At 42.9% G+C, this 20,684-nt stretch overlaps 1 pseudogene across 1 annotated transcript; it reads left to right on the top strand.

Annotated features, from left to right (window-relative positions):
• The first annotated feature begins 378 nt into the window (after positions 1–378).
• On the top strand, positions 379–20,370 carry LOC114595955 (uncharacterized; annotated as a pseudogene). The gene is made up of 8 exons (XR_013392563.1): positions 379–2,040; positions 3,034–3,108; positions 4,344–4,652; positions 5,056–5,364; positions 7,781–7,912; positions 10,020–10,109; positions 17,016–17,165; positions 19,097–20,370. The product of XR_013392563.1 is annotated as an uncharacterized LOC114595955 (transcript).
• Positions 20,371–20,684: the final 314 nt, after the last annotated feature.

Raw genomic sequence — 20,684 nt, forward strand, 5'->3', positions numbered from 1 at the left:
TTTGAACCTCTCCCAAGAACACAGGCCTTGAGCATGCTCAGTGCCAACTTTTTCCTCAAAAAACCCACACTTTTGCCTTCTGGCCTCTAGATGGCAACCATGTAAACATACATCATTCATATATCCCTAGGTTAAATTAAGCTATTCTCTTCTCATAGGTTTTCTTGTTTGCCCTGGTGCTTGCACAGTATTAGATTTACAGTGCAACCCACTGCATTTCTACTCAGAAATAAGTTCCATTGAGTTCAGTGAGGCTTATTCTCGGTACAGGATTGCAACTGGTTGGTTTACAGTATTGCTGTATGGGAGTCTGTATTTTAAAGATTTGAATATCAAGGAATTTGTTCATAATTAGGGTTGTCTAACCTGTTCTTGTTGAATGGTCCTCTTACTGTAATTCTTTACTACTATAGGGGTACCTCGGGTTAAGTACTTAATTCGTTCTGGAGATCTCTTCTTAACGTGAAACTGTTCTTAACCTGAAGCACCACTTTAGCTAATGGGGCCTCCTGCTGCTGCCACACCGCTGGAGCACGATTTCTGTTCTCATCCTGAAGCAAAGTTCTTAACCCGAGGTACTATTTCTGGGTTAGCAGAGTCTGTAACCTGAAGCATCTGCAACCTGAAGCGTATGTAACCCGAGGTACCACTGTACTACTACTACTACTACTGCTTATTTATTTAATATTTATTTATTTAGTTTGTTACACATACCCCACCTTTCCCCCCTGACAGGACTCAAGGCAGCTTATACATAAAAACAAGAAATTGTTAAAAACATAGAAACATTGGGGGAGGGAACAGTCATTAAAAAACAATTAAACATTAACATAATCAAATCTTGTTTAAAATACTGGTATACAAACAATTGCAATAGAAACAGCACAGCACCAGCCCCTTTATTAAAGCGGTCAATTCCCAAAAGCCTGATGGCGGAAGGACAACATTAGGAGGAAGCCAGTCTGTATTCTCCAGGGAGGAAGAATCTCCAGAGTCTGGGAGCAGCCGCCGGGAAGGCCCTTTTGTCCATTCCCACCTAGTGTGCCTATGAGGGTGATGGGGCCAAGAGAAGAACCTACCCCGAAGATCTCAAAACCCAGGCAGCTTCATATGAGGGAATGTGGTATTCCAGATAGTTTGGACCTAAGCCATATAGGGCTTTATAATAGAATATGTTTTAATAGCTGTACATTGCCTGGAAATTGGTTATGTGGAACGAAGAGTTCAAAGTATATTAAATAAATGGTCTGCTCAGAGTCAGTGACTTTATTAGAAAACTAATATTTGAGTCTACTCTTGGGTACATTGCATTATTTTCTAGCTATCTCAATATGGTTGCTATTTCACACATCACCATTCCAGTTTGGTCAACAAGTTTGGGGTACAATGCACTGGCTTATTTGAGTTTGAATCTATATAATCAGTGCTATGTCTACTTACCTAGAAATAACCCCCATTGAACTCAGTGGGACTTACTTCTATATAGGCATGTATAGGATTAGCTGTAAAAATGCTCTGCTGTGGCTGGATGTAACTTTAATTAATAAAGTCTCATTAAATATTACACCCCAACTCAACAACACTTGCTTCAGGTTCCCCACTCTGAATCATGGACTTGTCGTCCACATCTCTCTGCTCTTTGTAGCTCTTATCTTTGATCTCTATTTTTTGCTCTCGCGTGTATTTGCCTTACAAGGTACTATTTCTGTACATTCAGGCATGTGAGCAACACATTTACCAACAATTTGCAAGAGTATTTCTTACAGTGGTTGAAACCACCTTGCTTCTCTTTTGAAGAACCGACTCTCCCATGCTTCTCCGTTTTGACAAATTACACTGAACCTAGGAGGTAGAGTTTAAAATCAAGACAGAACAGCCCTTTATCTTTTCTAGGCAATGCTATGGAAGCTCTGTTACTGTAGGGATGTTTCTGAGGATATTGTGTTCTGATGTACCTGCTACAGCATCCTACCAAAATGAACTCTCAAGCATTTTCTATTTTTCCTGTCCCGTCAATGGTTTATATACTTGTTCTTCAAGGTAAGTTTCTTTTTGGCTTGGATGTGAAATGAACTTGTTGTTGTTGTTGTTTAGTCGTTTAGTCGTGTCCGACTCTTCGTGACCCCATGGACCAGAGCACACCAGGCACTCCGTTCTTCCACTGCCTCTCGCAGTGTGAATGAACTACAACCAAGTAAATATTTCATGGAAGTCAGTGACTTGGTATGTCATGCTTATGTGTAGGATTAGACAGCGATTGTCGTATATCAGAGTACTAAGATTTAGTCTGCTATAATTGCATCAAAACCAACAAGCAGAACTGTAAGTGGTATATGAATGGGATACATTTTTAATGGGTGAATCATAATTAAATTTCCAAAAAGTTTAATGCACAGTATTACTATTGATGTTAGAAATTGCTTATTTAGTCCTTCGGCAAAAGAGGAGTCAAATGTATTTGGCTAGATTGGTCAACCCCCTCCCCCAGATCTCTTCAATATAATAAGATAATGGACAAAACAATAAGGTAAAGTAATTTTGATAATGGTGCTTTGATCGCAGAAAGAAACTGAAGCCAATGAGATTGCAGATATGTTTAAAAAACAACATGCCTTAAAAAAAATCACAGATATAGAAAGAAAGGATACATATTTTTGTCAAAAATTATGATTAAAGTCCACACATCTGTCATTGTGATGGGATGGAAGAAAATCTGGAGCTGGTTGTAAGGTCTCTAATAGTAACATAAAACTATGAGAAAAGCCTTGCTGGATCAGACCAAACTCTCATCCAATCCAGCATTCTTGCTTTCATACTGGTCCATGAGATGCCCATGTCCAAAGCCTTGTGTCAACTCCAAAATGAGGAAGCAACTAGGAAACAGGAACTTTGCCCTCCAGGTTCATGTTCTAAAACTAATACATTTCTGCCTTAAGATTGTAGTATTATTTATGGTTATCTATTCATATGGTGCAAAGAACCATTTGATAAGCAGCTTTTCTTAATGTTATTATTTTTATATTTCTGGTCCAGTTTTTGGTGATGGCATTCGAGCAAATAAGGCTTTGGATGAATCTGCTGATTTTCCACGCAAAGGTCAATACTCTGGTGAGACTGCCTGGAAAAGGGAACATGTTACAGAGAGCATATAGCTTGTTTAACAACATTTTAGATATTTATCTCTTTGTCCATTTTGAGTCTGTTCTTTGCTTGTTGTCAGCTCAGGGGTCAGGACTGCTCAGGGGTCAGGGTGCTAGTGTGTGGAGAATCATGACCAGTGGCAAGGAGTTAGACTTAATGGCCTATTATTTATTTACTTCAAGTATTTTTATCTGTCTCTTTAGCTGAGACAGCTCTTGTCCATTTCCAACATTTTGAAATTTCGCAAACCTCTTTTATCATAGAACTCTGCTTGGATGTAAAATAATAATTTAGTGTACTGCAGGAACAGTGGCTGGCTATCTCCCACTGTGCACACACAGTCATGTGACTAACCAGGTGGTAAGGAGGATTTGCCAGAGCTCATACCCCTTTTTCTATACATGTTTTACTGAGAGAGGGGAATCATGGTCAAACTTATTTATGGCATCAGATGACCATGTAGATAGGTAGTTGTGTCCAACCATGACAGTTGCAGCCTCCATGGGGCAGCACTGCATACTAATGGGATTTCAGCATTTTATGGGGGTGGTCCCACCATACTGGCACATCCGTAAGCTTGGAAAAACTTGAGTCTGGGTTGACTATTTCAACATGCAGTGACTGTTTGGAAGAAGCAGCCAGTGACACAATTACTGGATTCAGGAGGGCATTCTACACCCACCATTTTGAACAATCCACTCCTGGTTTCTTTGAATCCAACTGGATAAAACCTGGTGGTGCTGCAACTACTTACAATAAAATGATAGATATTAATTATTGGCACTTTACTATTTTAAGACCAATTTGTAAACCACCCTGGAATAATTGAAGAGTGAGATAAAATATTTTAAACAAAGAAAGAAACAAAAGATATATTGGGTATAAACGTTCCTGGGATTTATTATGTCAGATAAGAATGCTAAAAATGGATGTTCTATGTTAAAAGCTGTCATATTTCACTTCTGAAAAAGTTTGAAATTATGTTGATTACAGCTCGGAAATGAATTCTACCAGCCATGACTTACTATGGAGATTTGAATTTGCTTTTGCGCTGTGTTTTGAGTCTGAAATTTTTAGATGTCCTCTTGAAATCTGAACATTTTGATTTCATGAAATCACAGTTTTATGAATTGGTATGCTTTGTTCAATTTGGGTGTTAACGAATTAAATGTCTTCCCATTGCATCTTATTGACATGCTTAGGATCCAAAACGGATAGCCTCATCAGTGGAAAGCTTGGTGATTGTATTCTCCTTGATCTGGAGAACAGGAACCCAGCAATCCACATTCACAATGTGATTTGGAAGAAAGGCAATGCCTTGATTGGGATGATGATCAATGGTCAGAATGAAGCAAACTGTACAATCCATAGCAAAAGATGTTTTATCTATAACAATGGCACCTTGAGCTTGTGTCCCACCCAGTTGGATGATATTGGGCATTATACAGTGGCAGCATATACTGAGGATGGACGCATTCAATACAGAAACGGAAAGGAACTGCTGCTTACACGTAAGTATCAGATAGGCCCTCTAAGGGACTGTGTGTTATTCCTATAAAATAAGTGCCATGCATTTGCAGCATTCAGCTGTATAATAACCAGAACAGCTAGAGAGTTAGAGGAACACATTTAGGAGCAGATTTAGGGCACATGGGGAGGGGAGAGGGCAAAGAAGTTACATTATGCAGCTAAAAGGCGTTCTAGTATAATTTTCAAATTGAATAGCTCCCTGTGAGTTGCATTTACTACTTTGCTTTCAGTTTCATGGCTGAAATTTGAAATGCACCCCTGAAATTGAAATACTTTAATTCAGTGAAATAACAGTTTTCAAAATTCTTTCAAATCTACTTAATGCACACATTTTTGAGGATCGAAGAAAACTGTATGTCCACTATATTTTTGCTCTGTGTTCAGAATCCAAACTGCAGCTTAGTCTCACCAAAGGAACACTTGGTGATTGTATGCTCCTTGAGATGAAGATCACGAAACAAGCCATCCACCTTCATGATGTGATTTGGAAGAAGGGCAATATCACAATAGGAAAGGTGGACAGCCAGAATATTACAACTTGCATAGACGACAGCAAGAGATGTCTTATACTTAACAATGGCAGCTTGAGCTTGTGTCCCACTCATGTGCAGGATATCGGACAGTACACAGCAGAAGTGTTTACCAAGGATGGTGTGCATCAGTACAGTCACACAATTCAACTGGAACTTACACGTGAGTACAGTCATACCTCGGGTTGAATACGCTTCGAGTTGAGCGCGTTCGAGTTATGTTCCGCAGCAACCCGGAAGTAACGGAGCGCGTTACTTCCGGGTTTTGCCACTTGCACATGCACAGACACTCAAAATGACATCACACGCATGAGCTGAAGTGGCGAAAAGCGATGCGCACGTGCGCAGACGTGCCATCGCCAGTTATGTTTGCTTCTAGATGTGAACGCGGCTCCGGAATGGATCCCGTTCGTATCTAGAAGTATCACTGTATTAGATGGGCATTCCCATGCTCTAAGATGAGTAGCAAGTATTTACAAGGTTCATCTGTGCAATAGCCAACCCAACCACTGGAACAGTTATACTGTACGTACTGCAATTTTGTTGTAACTGTATATCTTTCATACATTCTGTTTGACAAGAGCCTGCTGCAAATACTTTAGTAAAGTACAATAACACTTAAAAAGGTAAAGGTAAAGGTACCCCTGCCCGTACGGGCCAGTCTTGCCAGACTCTAGGGTTGTGCGCTCATCTCACTCTATAGGCCGGGAGCCAGCGCTGTCCGCAGACACTTCCGGGTCACGTGGCCAGCGTGACAAGCTGCATCTGGCGAGCCAGCGCAGCACACGGAACGCCGTTTACCTTCCCGCTGGTAAGCGGTCCCTATTTATCTACTTGCACCCGGGGGTGCTTTCGAACTGCTAGGTTGGCAGGCGCTGGGACCGAACGACGGGAGCGCACCCCGCCACGGGGATTCGAACCGCCGACCATGCGATCAGCAAGTCCTAGGCGCTGAGGCTTTAACCCACAGCGCCACCCGCGTCCCTATAGACAATAACACTTACCTTCAAATAAAAGAAGATTGGCAATTTTACTGAATAGAAGGATATTACTATTTTTTTATTAATGCCATTGCCAACATTATGTACCTTTAGGCCATGCTAAGCCAATTGGACTGACTTGCTCTGTTCTAATCAACAGAACCTACAGGCACTTAACTTTTTGTGAAGTATGTGCCCACAGTGTGGTAGACTGTCCCTTAAAATGGCACAACAGAAATTGGGTTCGTTCACTGTTAAGAAACTGTTAGAAATGTTGATTTGCAGCTAAAACTGAAAATGATATTCATAGTTTAGCAGAGATTATTTTTCCCTCCTTACACAGTGTATCAAAAAGCACCTGGAATTACAGGTGCTAGGTGTTGCTTCATGTAATAAGGGAGAACCTGATGAATGAAAACCAAGTTATGTTTCAGTGGGAAACCCTATTGAGACTATTAATATTGCACATTTGTAATCTGCTGGATGAATAAAAACTGACGCTTAAAACAATAAAAGTTACTTTCAGTTAGATGAATATTTTTTGCACTGCTCCCAGCAGAAACCATAATATCTTAGATTACAAATATGTTGTACTCTCAGCTAGAAATCAAAGCTCTGTCTCTCCTCCATTGCTGCCTCCAGGCTGTTTGCTGGAGACAGAGATTCACACATCCATTCTTTTCAGTAACTTGGAGCAAAGAAAGCACCCCATCCAAGATAGATGCCTACAGATTAGCATATGCATAGACCTGCAATACAATCCTTTTCATATGACTGTGAGCTAAACATCTTGTGATCGAGGCACAGGCATACATCCCCACTTCATGATTCAATTGTTAGGCTCTTCTTCAGCTTCAGTGGAAATTTCTGGTCATGCTACCCAGTGCAATATAGGCACATTATAGATCCCCCCCAATTCAATGCACATTAAACAATTATACTTAACAAAGCTGTCCGTATTGTAGGAAGAAAGCATAGTTCCATGGTAGAGTACATACTTCTGCATGCAGAAAGACCCTTGTTAAAAGGCTATCAAGTAGCAGGCATTGTTCTGAGGTCTTAAAAGCTGCTATGGATCAGAGCAGATGGTACTGTACTGGATGGGCTAGTGGCTTGACTTAAAGACTTAAGAGTATTTCTCAGTCTGATAACAAATTCACTTGGTTTTAACTAAGATTGCTCCTTATGAAAAGATTTTAGAATTGGTAGAGTTGGTAGGATATGTCTAGAATCTTATGCATACTTACTCAGAAGTAAGCCCCATTCAGTTCAGTGGGGCTTATTCCCAGGAAAGCTTGTATAAGACTGAAGCTGATTTTCAAGCAATGTATGACAATACATAGTTTTGTGTGCTGCCCTCGCCCCCGTCAAGTTATAGGCTCTGTTGACTTCATGTAACATTTATTATACATGGTTAATTGATGAAAAAGTTAAGCGCAAGGTAGTTAATTGAGAAGATTAAATAAATTGACAGGGTAATATTAATGTTTTACACAGTGCCACATGTCATTAAAAGTACAAACAGAGCTCTTTGTAAAACTACCTGTCAGAAGTAAGTTAAAATAGGTAATTCTTTTCACAATTGCATTCTAATTTTAGAACCTAATCCACAGAAGACAATACGTTTGCCTCATTTAATCTTCTTCATCTTAGAAGGAGCTCTTGTTGCAGCTTTTCTCGTTATATTGGGCTCATGTATATATCATGTTGGAAAATGGAAGAGGAAGCCAGGTAATCTCTCCTTGCCTTGTCTTGCTTACCATAATGGGGGGAACTCACTCAAAAGGTACCAATGGTTGTCTAATGCAACCCCTTGTTTTACTTTGTCAATAAACCCTTTTTCATCTCATGGTCATGAAAATCCATGTGCAGCCTAATCTTTTTCTTTTTTTTACAAGCACGCCAAGCATACTGGGATCTCTCTCTCTCTCTCTCTCTCTCTCTGACACACACAGACCACAAGATGGAGGTCAGCATATAACACCTGTTTGGACATAATGCTAAAATATACGGTACTTTAGCATAATAGGAGTTAGCTTACTCAAGACGTGGACTCAAGCATCCTCCTGTCCTCTGCCCTCCTCCAACATGCATCAGAGGAAGAGATCTTCATCTGCTTCCTGAGCTAAGCTGACCATAATTGGTTACATCTGAATTGGGCCAAACTATGGGTAGGGCCAAACTATGGTTTATTGACAGATAGGTAGCCGTGTTGGTCTGCCATAGTCAAAACAATTTTTTTTCCCCTTCCAGTAGCACCTTAAAGACCAACTAAGTTAGTTCTTGGTATGAGCTTTCGTGTGCATGCACACTTCTTCAGATACCACTGTTTATTGAAACAGTGGTTTCTGATCTTGGCTCAGTTTAAACTGTAGTTTGTTGAAGTGAATGCAGTTCTTGGTTCGGACATAACAACACATTGTGTGTCAGGATTCCTGTTCCATGTAAGAAGCCCCTGTACCCCCCCCCAACACACGGGAGGTCTCAAAGACCTGGAATGGTTCCTTGCCCCAGGTTTCATACAGGTGTTTCCGATTACATCAGCCCATACAACTTCTCCCAGCTTTTCTTGGCTCTCTACTGAAGTTTGTAACCTCAGCTGTCTCTTTTTCTTTCACAGCTGTTCTCTCACATCTCTCTCGCTCTGCCTCTGCTTTGTCTCTGTAGCTGCAGATTTCTCCTCTCCCCTGACTCCCACTCACAATTAATATTATTTTCTAGCAGCTTCGCTGGGACAGAGGTTCTCTCTCTCCTTGCTTCTTAGCTGTCCTTCGTTGCTGTGCACTTGTCAATAATTCTTTCTCCATGTCCCCCCCCTCTTTGTGTGTGTGTTTTGCTGCTACTGCAGCTATCACACTCTCCCAAACCGACCAGCCGTCTTTTATCAGGCTGCAGTGAGTGTGTCAGGGCAGTGTGTCACTTCCAGTCCCCTGCACTGTGACTAGTTAAAACCAGGATGCAGACTTCTGCCGCCCTCTGGCACATGCCAGGGAGAGCCACATCCTTGAGTCTAAAATAAGACATTTTCAACTGAAGATCCCCTTTATAATTGCTGGTATTGTTGAATTGTTTGCTTACTAACTAACATGAATCACAGTGTACTAGGTAGGACTGTGAACTTAATTGATAGCAAGTATATGCATGCATTGATTAAAAAACAAGTGACTGTAGATATCTTTTAAGAGGTGAAGATACTGTCATCAAGCCCATCTGCCCTGTCTCATTACCTTTTTTTTGGATGGAAGGACCTGTGAATTCTGCTTCTGTGAATTTAATAGATTTGCCTTTAAATGTGAACTGAACTCCCCCATCTCTAGCCACCAAGACTCAACCTCTGAAGAGGGAAAACACAAATAATTGGATCCATTGCCTTTCCTCCTGCCAGCACTGAAAGGCTATGAGCACGTGATGGTTTGTGAGCAATTAATTGACGGCCACACCGTTTCTCGCATGTGCCTCCTGCCCTCTTAACTTTCATAGGGTCCCTGATAAGAGGAAGTTGCCAACGGATATTTCAGGCCATGTTTTAAGTAGTGCTAAGCTAGTTTGTTAAAAAGAAAACAGGTTGAGGGTTCTTCAGTATACATATGATGAAAAGCCAGTTACCTCTGGGGAAAGACTTTATTCTAAGCTTCCCTTAAAATCTGTGCCATTTTTCACAAAGGTTGTAATGGGCAGGAGGGAGGGGACCCATCTGTCATTTGCTCTAGAGAAGAAAAGGGCAAAGGAAGAAATGGGATTGTGTCTGCACCCCTGCAATAAAATTAGGCACCAGTAATGTGTGCTTTCAGTTCTCACTGAAAACCATTTCCGCACTTTTGATTTTATATGGTTTAAGTTCTCTGGAAAACAAGAAGACAACACCGTACAAGTTGGAGGAAGAATGTTGCTGACTATGCAGTAGTTTATAGGAGAAAGCAAGACCAATGTGAGTATTACAGCTGCCAAACCAGTGTACACTAATCTCTATGTGTTTAGGCTTCCATGGGATCCAGAACTGTGATTGTGGAGTCCCAACTGCTAGAGACCTCTGTATGTTGCAGTTGAGGGCGGGATAGGAGGAGGTCGTAAAAGTGTGACCTTTCTACCTGGTAACTGTGTGAGGACAACAAACAAAGGTGGTTCTGGTGTGATAGGTTTCTATTGCAAATCAAGGTGTGCGGGTCTGGAACAAATTGGTTTGGAGATAGCTCAGGGGTTGGTTCAAAGAACTATAAGAAGAAAGGGGCCCAAAGACCAATAAGTGAGATTCAAGTTTGGTGTATATAATTTAGACCACATAAGCAGAAAGCAGAAGGAAGCAAATTCTGTTGGGAATCCTTAGCTCTGGACAACAGAGAGAAATGAGCCAAGCCATATGTTACAGAAGAAGGCCATGGGTCCTCCAGGTCCCACAGTCTGGCACTGCACTGCAACCTAAGTTTCTGCTGAAGGCCACCAACAAAGCCGTGTGTCATCCAACAGTTATGACCTTCCAAGTACACAAGAATGCCTCTCAGACTAGTTAAAACCAGTTCTAGACTAGTTCTAGAGTTATAGTGCAGCTGCTGGGGTTGGGGGAGGGAAATGTCTTGGGCCAGTTGTGCCTGAAGGGAAATCATTTTCCAACCCCATGGTATGGGTTGATGTGTTGTACAAACCTAGGATCATGGTTTAGCTCTCCCAGTTTGGTGCAACGGCCAAACAACTGATGAGAAGCAAAGTGGCTGCGATCTCCTCTCTGGGAGCCTCCACACTCACACATAGTTTGTGTTAGCATGATTTGTGAAGCAGGCCTAAATTAATATATGAAATTCAGTTCTGGTCGGTTCCTGGACTGGGGACTTCCTGCAACTACATGTATGTTTGGATTCAGGGTGGAAGAAAGATGGGATATAAATGGAAGAGAATACATAGACAATAACATAAATCTGTTTCATTGGAGCTAGCTAGACTCTTCCGCAGTTCTTATGGTTTTACGTGCCAGTTAAAAGACAAATAAAAAACCAGAAAGCTATCAGAGCTTCTTTACTGTGCTTGCATTTAGGTCGTGTCGGTGCATCTTTGCCAAGTTTAGTTTGTTATTCATTATGGGGTGATTCATACACTACGTTATGCTGCCACCAAGTGCATTTAACAGTTCAGTGAGCAGAATACTCATGTGAACAGTGCCACTTAGTAAGTAGGACATTCTGAAGCACTGCCGATCAGCTTCTGGAAGCAAGGATTTTTGGTTGTTTTGGAGACTACTCACCTCAAAGAAGTGATGGTTCTGCCTGTTTTCCTTCCTTATAAATTAAACTCCACTCCAAAAAAGTATTAATTGTGCATATTCTTACAATGGTTGTTTGGCACCCCCACTCTCTGCCAAGCAGTAGCAAGATTCCAGGGGGTTTCAGGCATTCACCAATGGTTTGAGCTCCTCTGGAGAATTGAAGCTGTAGTGGAGCCTGCTTTAAGAAATCTGTTTTATTTGCATATTTACACCTTCAGTCTGCATGGAGGGAGTCCAGCTCTTACTTGTTCCCCACAGCAATGCAGCACTGGAGTGCAAGGCATCTCTCCCAGTCAGCCTTCAACCAGCTTGCCCAAGATCAGGGGTCTGCAACCTTTAAGACAAAAAGAGCCACTTGGACCCGTTTTCGAAGAAAAAAACAACCTGGGAGCCGCAAAACCATTGCGACATTTAAAGCATGCGCGCCGCTGCCCTCCGATCTGACAGCGGGTGGGAAGGTGACGTCAGGACGGTGCGTGACTAACACACGCACCGCCCCCATGCGACGTCACAGCCAGTACAGCGCCTGCCACAGTGGGGAGTGTCGGGGCGCACAATGTGCCTCCTCCCCTCGCTAGTATCCGCCCCGGAGCCGTGGCAAAGGTATAAAAGAGCCACATGCGGCTCCGGAGCCGCGGGTTGCAGACCCCTGCCCAAGATGGATCTCCCCCTTTGCTCTTCCCTTCTTCTTCCCAGCACACCTTTCTCTAAAGACTCTCTTTGTGTGCCACCTCAGATACATACCCCATCACCATGGCAACCTCTGCCTATCTGCCCAGGCCCAAGATCCTTCCTAGATGGGTCAGCAATACCTTTTCTCATGTTAATGCCTCTATCCCAGGTGACAGGAAGGAAGCTTAGCCTGTACTTTTCCACAGGCCTCCAATCTTCCCTTCAAATCATCAGACTCCTACCATTTATTAATTTCTAGGGGTTTTTTTGGGTGGGTGGGTGGAATTCCCCCCACCTATAACAGTATCATGAACAGAAGGTAATGTCATGGTCTACTCTGAGAAACAAAGCTAATTCAGCGAGTGAATGGGCCATATCTTCTCACTGGGCAGCACTGTCTTCTATCTGAACTGCTGTTTATTACTATAATTACTGCAACTTGATTCACCATATGTGCTTTAGGTGGCAACCCTACACACGCCTTGCTGGGGGAAAGTCTTACTGAATTCAGTGGGGCTTGCCTCTGAGTTGACACGTATCAAATTGCACTGCTGGTCCCATATGCTCCAACTCTGTGGAGCATTATTTAGGGGGCACCCCATATTTTCTGCAAGTTGGTGCTTCCCTCCCTCCCATGGGCAGCCACCTCCATCTCTGCAGATGGGCCAGTCAGTTGCAACCCCTCTTTCAGTCCAGCAATGCCCTGAACTGCCCCATATGTGATGTCATATAAATTGGGTGTAGAGTTGGTGATCTTGACTGGGCAAAAACTGCCTTGCAAGTCAAATGAAGAGGCATGGTAGGTCTCATTAGGCCCACAGGCTGGGTCCCCGCCCCCCAATATGCCATTGCAAGTGTCATTTTCGAAGAGGCATTCCTGCTTGCCACCCACAGTTTTAATACGTAACTCGCATTAAAGAACCAATTTAAATAAATAAATAAATATGCTTCCTGATTCACTCTTTTAGTAGATTAAAATACTTTAAAAATCCATTAGTCTAATGAATTAATCACTGAAACATTGCAGCCGCTGTTTATTTATTTGTTTATTTGTCATTGGATTGCCGCGGACTCAGAGTAGACCACTGAATTCAATAGATATAAGTGAATCATGACTCACAATGACTCATTTTTAAGTTTTTATGTTTATTTTAAATATTTCTCGACCGTCTTTCAACAGAAGATTCCAGAGCCAGGTCCAAAAACAGGAATATAATTAATTTGGACAATTTATCAACACACCTTAAAATCAGCAAATCAGCTTAACAAAACATAAATGAAACAAAACAAATATCTCAAAAGCTAAAAACAGAAACAAACCATTCCCTCCCTCCCTCCCCCAAACTAACATGCGTGAGCAAATAGGACAGCAAATAGGAGAGCTTGTCATGCCAGATCCAGTCATGTCTCCCTTGAGAAGGCACTCAAAGGTTGAGGAGGCACTGCAGAAAAAAGCCCTCTTTTTCTTTTAAAGAGTAGCATGCCTCAATTAAAGAGAGTACTTGGAACAGCATCTCTCCAGAAGATCTTAAGACATGGGCAAACTGGTATTTTAATGGGTCTGATATGACAACTGCTCCTTCTTGTTGCTATTTTTTTAAAATTGTTGTTGTTCCTTATTATTATTCATATTAAACATTAGCCCACCTTTCTTCCAAGGAGCTCAGGCAGCATTCATGGGCCACCTAGACTGGGCAATAACTTGATCCCACCTCTCCCTAGTCCAAGTCCAGCACTCCACACCCTCCCAACTGGTGCTCCAACTGTTTGGGACATTTGCCCTAAGCAATTTTGGTAAAGGAGTTTGAACAGTATTCAGTGTTAGCCGCTAGAAATCAAAACGTAGAATTATAGAAGAAAGATTGCTGCAAGGGTAGTTGATGTAAGGATTTGTTCATCCTCAGAAATGTTTAAAACCAGCTGAAATGAGAATGCGTGTGAGATGTTAGCTTGCAGTAGAAAGTGTTCATTGAGGTTGGCGATACTGTTTTTAACCACAGGTGTATGCATAGTGCTGGTATTGGGGCAGAGTGGTGGTGGGGATTGCACACACATAGAGAAGGAACTTCAAATATCATGTCTGCTGTCTCTAGAGAATTCAGTGCAACTGTTGGTGGTCAGAAGGGTTTATACTAGTGCAGCACATACATTAACAACAACAACAACAACAACAAAATTTTATTTATATCCCGCCCTCCCCAGCCAAAGCTGGGCTCAGATCGGCTAACCACAATAAAAGTAACACAGTTACATAAAATCACAATCAATTAATTGAAATGCATTCTAAAAATTAATTCATTCTAAAATTAATTCAAAATCAAATTAATGGCAACCATTGGGCTAGAGTTCTATGAGGAATACCGAAGGAGGGGGTCAGACTGTGCCTTGGCCAAAGGCCTGGTGGAACAGCTCTGTCTTGCAGGCCCTGCAGAAAGATGTCAAGTCCCACAGGGCCCTAGTCTCTTGTGACAGTGTGTTCCACCAGATCGGGGCCACGGCCAAAAAAAGCCCAGGCTCTGGTTGAGGCCAGCCTAACCTCCCTGTGGCCCGGGATCTCCAAGGTGTTTTTACAGTGGTGCCTCGCAAGACGAAAAGAATCCGTTCCGCGATTATCTTCGTCTAGCGGTTTTTTCGTCTTGCGAAGCAACCCCATTAGCAGCTTAGCGGATTAGCGCTATTAGCGGTTTAGCGGCTTAGCGGCTATTAAAGGCTTAGCGGCTGAGCTGCTAAAAGGCTATTAGCAGCTTAGCGGCTTAGAAAAAGGGGGGGAAGCGGGGGGGGGGATCGCAAGACTCGCAAGACATTTTCGTCTTGCGAAGCAAGCCCATAGGGAAATTTGTCTTGCGAAGCAACTCAAAAACGGAAAACCCTTTCGTCTAGCGGGTTTTCCGTCTTGCGAGGCATTCGTCTTGCGGAGCACCACTGTATTTGAAGACCGTATGATCCTCCGTGGGACATACCAGGAGAGGCGGTCCCGTAGGTACGAGGGTCCTAGGCCATATAGGGCTTTAAAGGTTAAAACCAGCACCTTAAACCTGATTCTGTACTCCACCGGGAGCCAGTGCAGCTGGTATAGCACCGGGTAAATGTGATCCCATGGCAAGGACGGGGGTAAGGAGTCTCGCCGCGGCATTCTGCACCTGCTGGAGTTTCTGGGTCAGTCTCAAGGGCAGCCCCACGTAGAGTGGGTTACAATAATCAAGTCTGGAGGTGACTGTCATGTGGATCACAGTGGCTAGGTCAGGGCAAGAGAGGTAAGGAGCCAACTGCTTAGCTTGGTGGAGATGAAAAAATGCTGCCTTTGTCATAGCAGCAATCTGCGCCTCCATGGAAAGGGAGGTGTCAAAGATTACACCCAAACTCTTAACAGATGGTGCTAGCATTAATTACGCCCCTGCAACAGATGGGAGTCGCCCCCCCCCCCAATCCCATATCGTTCCGACCCAGCCAAAGGACCTCTGTCCTCGAAGATTTAACTTCAACTGGTTTCCGTGTAACTATCCAGCCACAGCTTCCAAACATCTGAACAGTGTGTCTGGGGCCAAGTCAGGATGGCCGTCCATCGACAGATAGAGTTGGGTGTCATCAGCATACTGATGGCAGCCCAAACCAAAACTCTGGACAAGCTGGGCAAGGGGGCGCATAAAGATGTTGAAAAGCATCGGGGAGAGTATCGTACCTTGCAGCACTCCACAGACCAAGGAGTGGCGCGACAACAGTTCTCCCCCAAGTGCCACCCTCTGTCCCCGACCAGAGAGAAACAAGTGCAACCATTGAAGGACTATGCCCTGGATCCCCACGTCGGCGAGGCGGTGGTCCAAGAGTTCGTGATCGACCATGTCGAAGGCTGATGACAGGTCTAAAAGAATCAGCAGCCCCGACCCGCCTCAATCCAGCTGCCTGCAGAGATCATCTGTTAGGGCGACCAGAGCCATCTCGGTCCCATGACCAGCGCGGAAGCCGGACTGGAGTGGATCCAGAGTCGATGTTTCATCCAGAAACCCACCAAGCTGTTCAGCAACCGCTCTCTCAATTACCTTACCTAGGAACAAAAGATTCGAAACCGGGCGGTAATTGGATAGATGTAAAGATGTTTTCTTTAAGAGTGGGCGCACCACTGCCTCCTTCAATTCCCCTGGGAATGACCTGGTGCCAAGGGACAAATTGATGATATCTCCTAGGGGGCAACTGAGGGTCCAACTAGACCTGAGCTGGAGGCACATCAAGTATCTTCCAACAATTTCCTTTAATGCACCCTTGTTGCCTCCAAATGTAATTGGAGCAGTAGCAGAAGGGAGAAAACACTTTACTATCTTGAGTAGTTTTCTCAGTCAAAACTGGCTCAAAATTTCCCTACAGGGGAAAAAGCAGATACAAGAGGGTGGTTTTTAGCAGATTGTGATGGGGGAACTCATCACTCCCTTCCACTGCAGCTGGTTTGACAAAATTTGGGGCACCCCACCCCTGCAATTCAAGTTTTTCAGTTAGGAAATGCTTCACACATTTCTCCCAGGTCCTATCTAGTTTGGCCCTCTTGTGGACCTGGCTTACATTGAGCTACATGCTCACAGAAAAAGGCCACTATGGTTTTGTATTTATCAGGAGGTCCCACAAGTTACATTTTCCAAGCATCTTCTTGTTGTTTCTAATCTGTTTTTCCCCTCTCCACAAAGGACCCAAGGCAGATTTTGGATCCTCTATTTATGGTCTTCAGAAAAGGCTACTCACCTGGGAGTGAGCCCCATAGTATACAGAAACCTTGTGTAATCATGCTAAAACCTGTTCCCCCTATACTTAGTAAATTTTGTTTGTTCCTGTGTTACAACATGCTTATATGTTAATGTTGTGTTAACCCAGCATTTACTTTCCATGGTTGTTGTATTTTCTGCTTTTTGCTTTCTTGCTCAGCAACTGCAAGTCCAGAGTTACAGAAACCACAGGCTATAGAAACCACAGAAGAAGGTCAAGGGTTTTCGATTGGGAATGAAAAAGAGACTGCAACAGCAGCAGCTCCCAACACAGAAAACCCCATGCTTTTAAATATCTCTACTTTTCAAGGTAAGTGACCAAAACCGAACCACACTGCAGACAGGAAGGACACATTTTTATCTAAAATAGTTTAGCTGTGAGCATCTCTTGAGCACCTTAGGACTTTTCTAATTATAAGGCAATAGGCAGATGAGGTTGTACTGCTTGGCTAAATGTCTAAGGACATACATATCTTGCAAACATATTAGGTTTTATATTAGTTTAACACCCCCACAGCCTTCTGGGAACTGTGCTGAGGATTCTCTGATTATTCTGGCCATCTTAATAGAACATCAGGTTTCTGGGGAAGGAGAATGACTAGCAGATAAACCAGCTTAAGTCTGAAATATAAATATGCTGAAAGTGATCTTAACTGCGATCGAGCCTCCATGAAATTTGGGGACACTTACAAAAGTAATTTTTGGAAGTTTTGTTCCCATAGTGTGCAACCTGATCCCTGTTGGGAGCCTGAAAGAATTACTTGAGCAGAGCAGCACTTTCCTGGGCCTTTCATAGGCATCTGGTTGGACACTATGAGAACTGAAAGCTGGACTAGGTAGAATTTCTCTCTATACAGTGAAAGCAGCAGAAATGTCCAGCATTCGCAGCATGATCACTGCACAGATGTCAATTGGAGCTGTGGTAAAATAGGGAAGTCTCAGGGGCAGCGCATCCCATTTCACCACATGAGGTGAAATGGGAATGTGCCATCTCCTGTCCCCCCTCTGTTGCCCCTGCCACGCCCTGCACCATTCCTGCCCCACCACTTCCACCACCGCCGGAATGCCCCCCTCTCACCCAGCGAGCGGCAGCACTGCACGCTGGAATGTCTCTCTCATATTGAAATTTGGTGGTGGTGGAAGTGGTGGGTCAGATGGGGTGCTGCCTCTTGTACTTCTGCCACCTGAGGCAGAAGCACAATCCCACCACATCTGTGGGCTGGCTCTGGCTCTGGCAAGTCTTGTATAGAGAAAATCAACTCTTTCTTTTAGACCAGGGTTGGTAAATGTGGGGCTTCCTGATGTTGTTGGGCATCAAATCTCATCAGCGTGGCCATCAGGAATTATGGGAATTGTACTCCAACAACATCTGGAGATCCAGAGCCAGTGTGGTGTAGTGGTTAAGAGCGGTGGACTCGTAATCTGGTGAACTGGGTTTGATTCCCCACTCCTCCACATGCAGCTGCTGGGTGACCTTGGGCTAGTCACACTTCTCTGAAGTCTCTCAGCCTCACTCACCTCACAGAGTGTTTGTTGTGGGGGAGGAAGGGAAAGGAGATTGTTAGCCGCTTTGAGACTCCTTAGGGTAGTGATAAAGCGGGATATCAAATCCAAACTCTTCTTCTTCATCATCCTAGTTTTAGACAGAGGGAGATCAGAAGAGAACTCATAGAATCATAGAGTTGGAAGGGACTCAGGGTCATCTAGTCCAACCCTCTGCAATGCAGGAAAGCTGGGAAAGTTTGGAGACCACAGGGTGAGAAATATCTTATAGATGTACAGTAGTACCTCTGGATGTGAATGGGATCAGTTCTGGAGCCCCGTTCGCATTCTGAAGAGAACGCAACCTGCGTCTGCGCGTCTGCACATGCGTGGGCTGCGATTCGCCGCTTCTGCTCATGCATGTGATGTCATTTTGAGCGTCTGCACATGTGTGAGCGGCAAAACCTGGAAGTAATGTTCCTTCCGAGTCACCGCAGAGCACAACCCGAAAACGCTCAACCTGAAGCAACTTTAACCCGAGGTATGACTGTATACATATTATTTTTCTGTTCAGAGAAAGAAAACGCTTTATCACCAGCACTGTGTATGAATGTCAGGAGTTGTAGTGCTAGTCTACTGAGGAGTGACAGCTCTGTTTGCTGGGATGGCGGCTGTATTCTTCCAGATCTTGTGGACTGTGTTCTGTGAGAGTTTTGATGATGCAATCGAATTAAGAGAACAAATATGCATTTCTTCCAGTGACCCAGCCCACATGTATGATGGGAAAAGAGACAATGGAATTCTGAAATCATCTGAGACCCAATTCTATTTAACATGCTATCTCATTTGTCAGAAGATGCAGTTCATTTAGGCAGAGGCTTTCAAAGTGCGCTTATGTTAAAAAATAAACCTAATTACTAATTTTAATCTCGCAAATATGAAACAATAAAAGGCCATTTTACCTCTTCATCATGATGAGAAACTGCTCTTTCAGCAAAGTGTCATTACATAGTTAGCAAATGGGGTGAGTTTTATGTATACAATAATATATAGTAATTTGTTAAGACCCAACTGTACTGTATTGTTCTGATTAAAATAAGCAATGTTTAATTTGTATTGTGTATCATCCAACTTTCCCTCTTGCATTGTCCCTGATCATTAATTATCCTTGTCTATTGTCTATTGCGGATGCATTATTAAAACTGCTGTTGGTATGAGTTTCTAGACTTGTCATTCTTCAGGTTTCTATAGTCTTTTAATCAAAGGCTATAGAAGCTGATGCTATGCTTTTGCAACAGGACTGGAGTGGATATATCTTCCATATATATAATGACATATGAACATGTTTTATTGTAATTTAGTTACTAAAAGTGTATGCATTGAAAAGCAAAAGTTTATTTTCTAAAAAAAAGCAAACCCTGCTGACTTGTTCACAGCAAATGTTTCAGCCCAAATTGAAAATAGATCTGTATACGACAGGCTTTTACTCTGCTTCCTGCCTAAACCACGACTAAACACACATCCCCTTGCTAAGTACTAAACCCGTAAGTATAAAGTGTTTCAGAATCATTCATTAATGACCAAGATATAGAACTGTGGTTGCAGACTGTGGTCTTAGGCCACCTTTGACCATATAAATAGTCACATTGAACGTAAAAGCTGCTAACTTGCCTGTCAGATCTTCATCAGTTCAAAAGGTAGGTGAACCAAAATAACCGCCATCTTGAAACTGTAAATGTTGCCCTTGGAAATCTAGTTTGAGCCTTCTTGCTTATCTGGATTGCGCTTCTTAGCTTTCAACCCCTGACTTGTCACCCAGTACTTTGTGTGAACTTTTACACATTTTAAGTAGTTCATTGTAATTCATGGCTAATGCTAACTAACCCCAGTTACCTGGGAATAAGTCCCATTAAACTCAATAGAGCTTGTGTCAGAGTAGAAATAGTTAAGATTGTAGCAAGTCATTAGGAAACAGATAATTTATGTTTCTTTGATTTTCCTATAAGTCCGAATTTCTGTTTTTCTTTTCTCAATAAATCTTATTTGTGTTTAAGTAATGTCTCTCTCTGCCTTGGGTTATTCACTACCTTTTTCATTTTAATCATAACCTTCTTTCAAGAAGGTTAATACAGAGTATGCCTTTCTGATGTACGTGGCAATGCACATTCCCTCTCATCTGAGCCCAGCTTTTCAAATGATGTGCACTCACGTTCAGTCACAAACTAAAAAAAAGTTTCAATGTTTACAACAGCTTATGGGCATGGATCATGTGGATAGAGAGAAACTAACATGAATGAACGAGGACAAACTCCGCACATGCAATTCCCAAAATTAATTAGAAATTTTC

The sequence above is a fragment of the Podarcis muralis genome, chromosome 4 (assembly GCF_964188315.1).
Source record: "Podarcis muralis chromosome 4, rPodMur119.hap1.1, whole genome shotgun sequence".
Classification (NCBI taxonomy): domain Eukaryota; kingdom Metazoa; phylum Chordata; class Lepidosauria; order Squamata; family Lacertidae; genus Podarcis; species Podarcis muralis.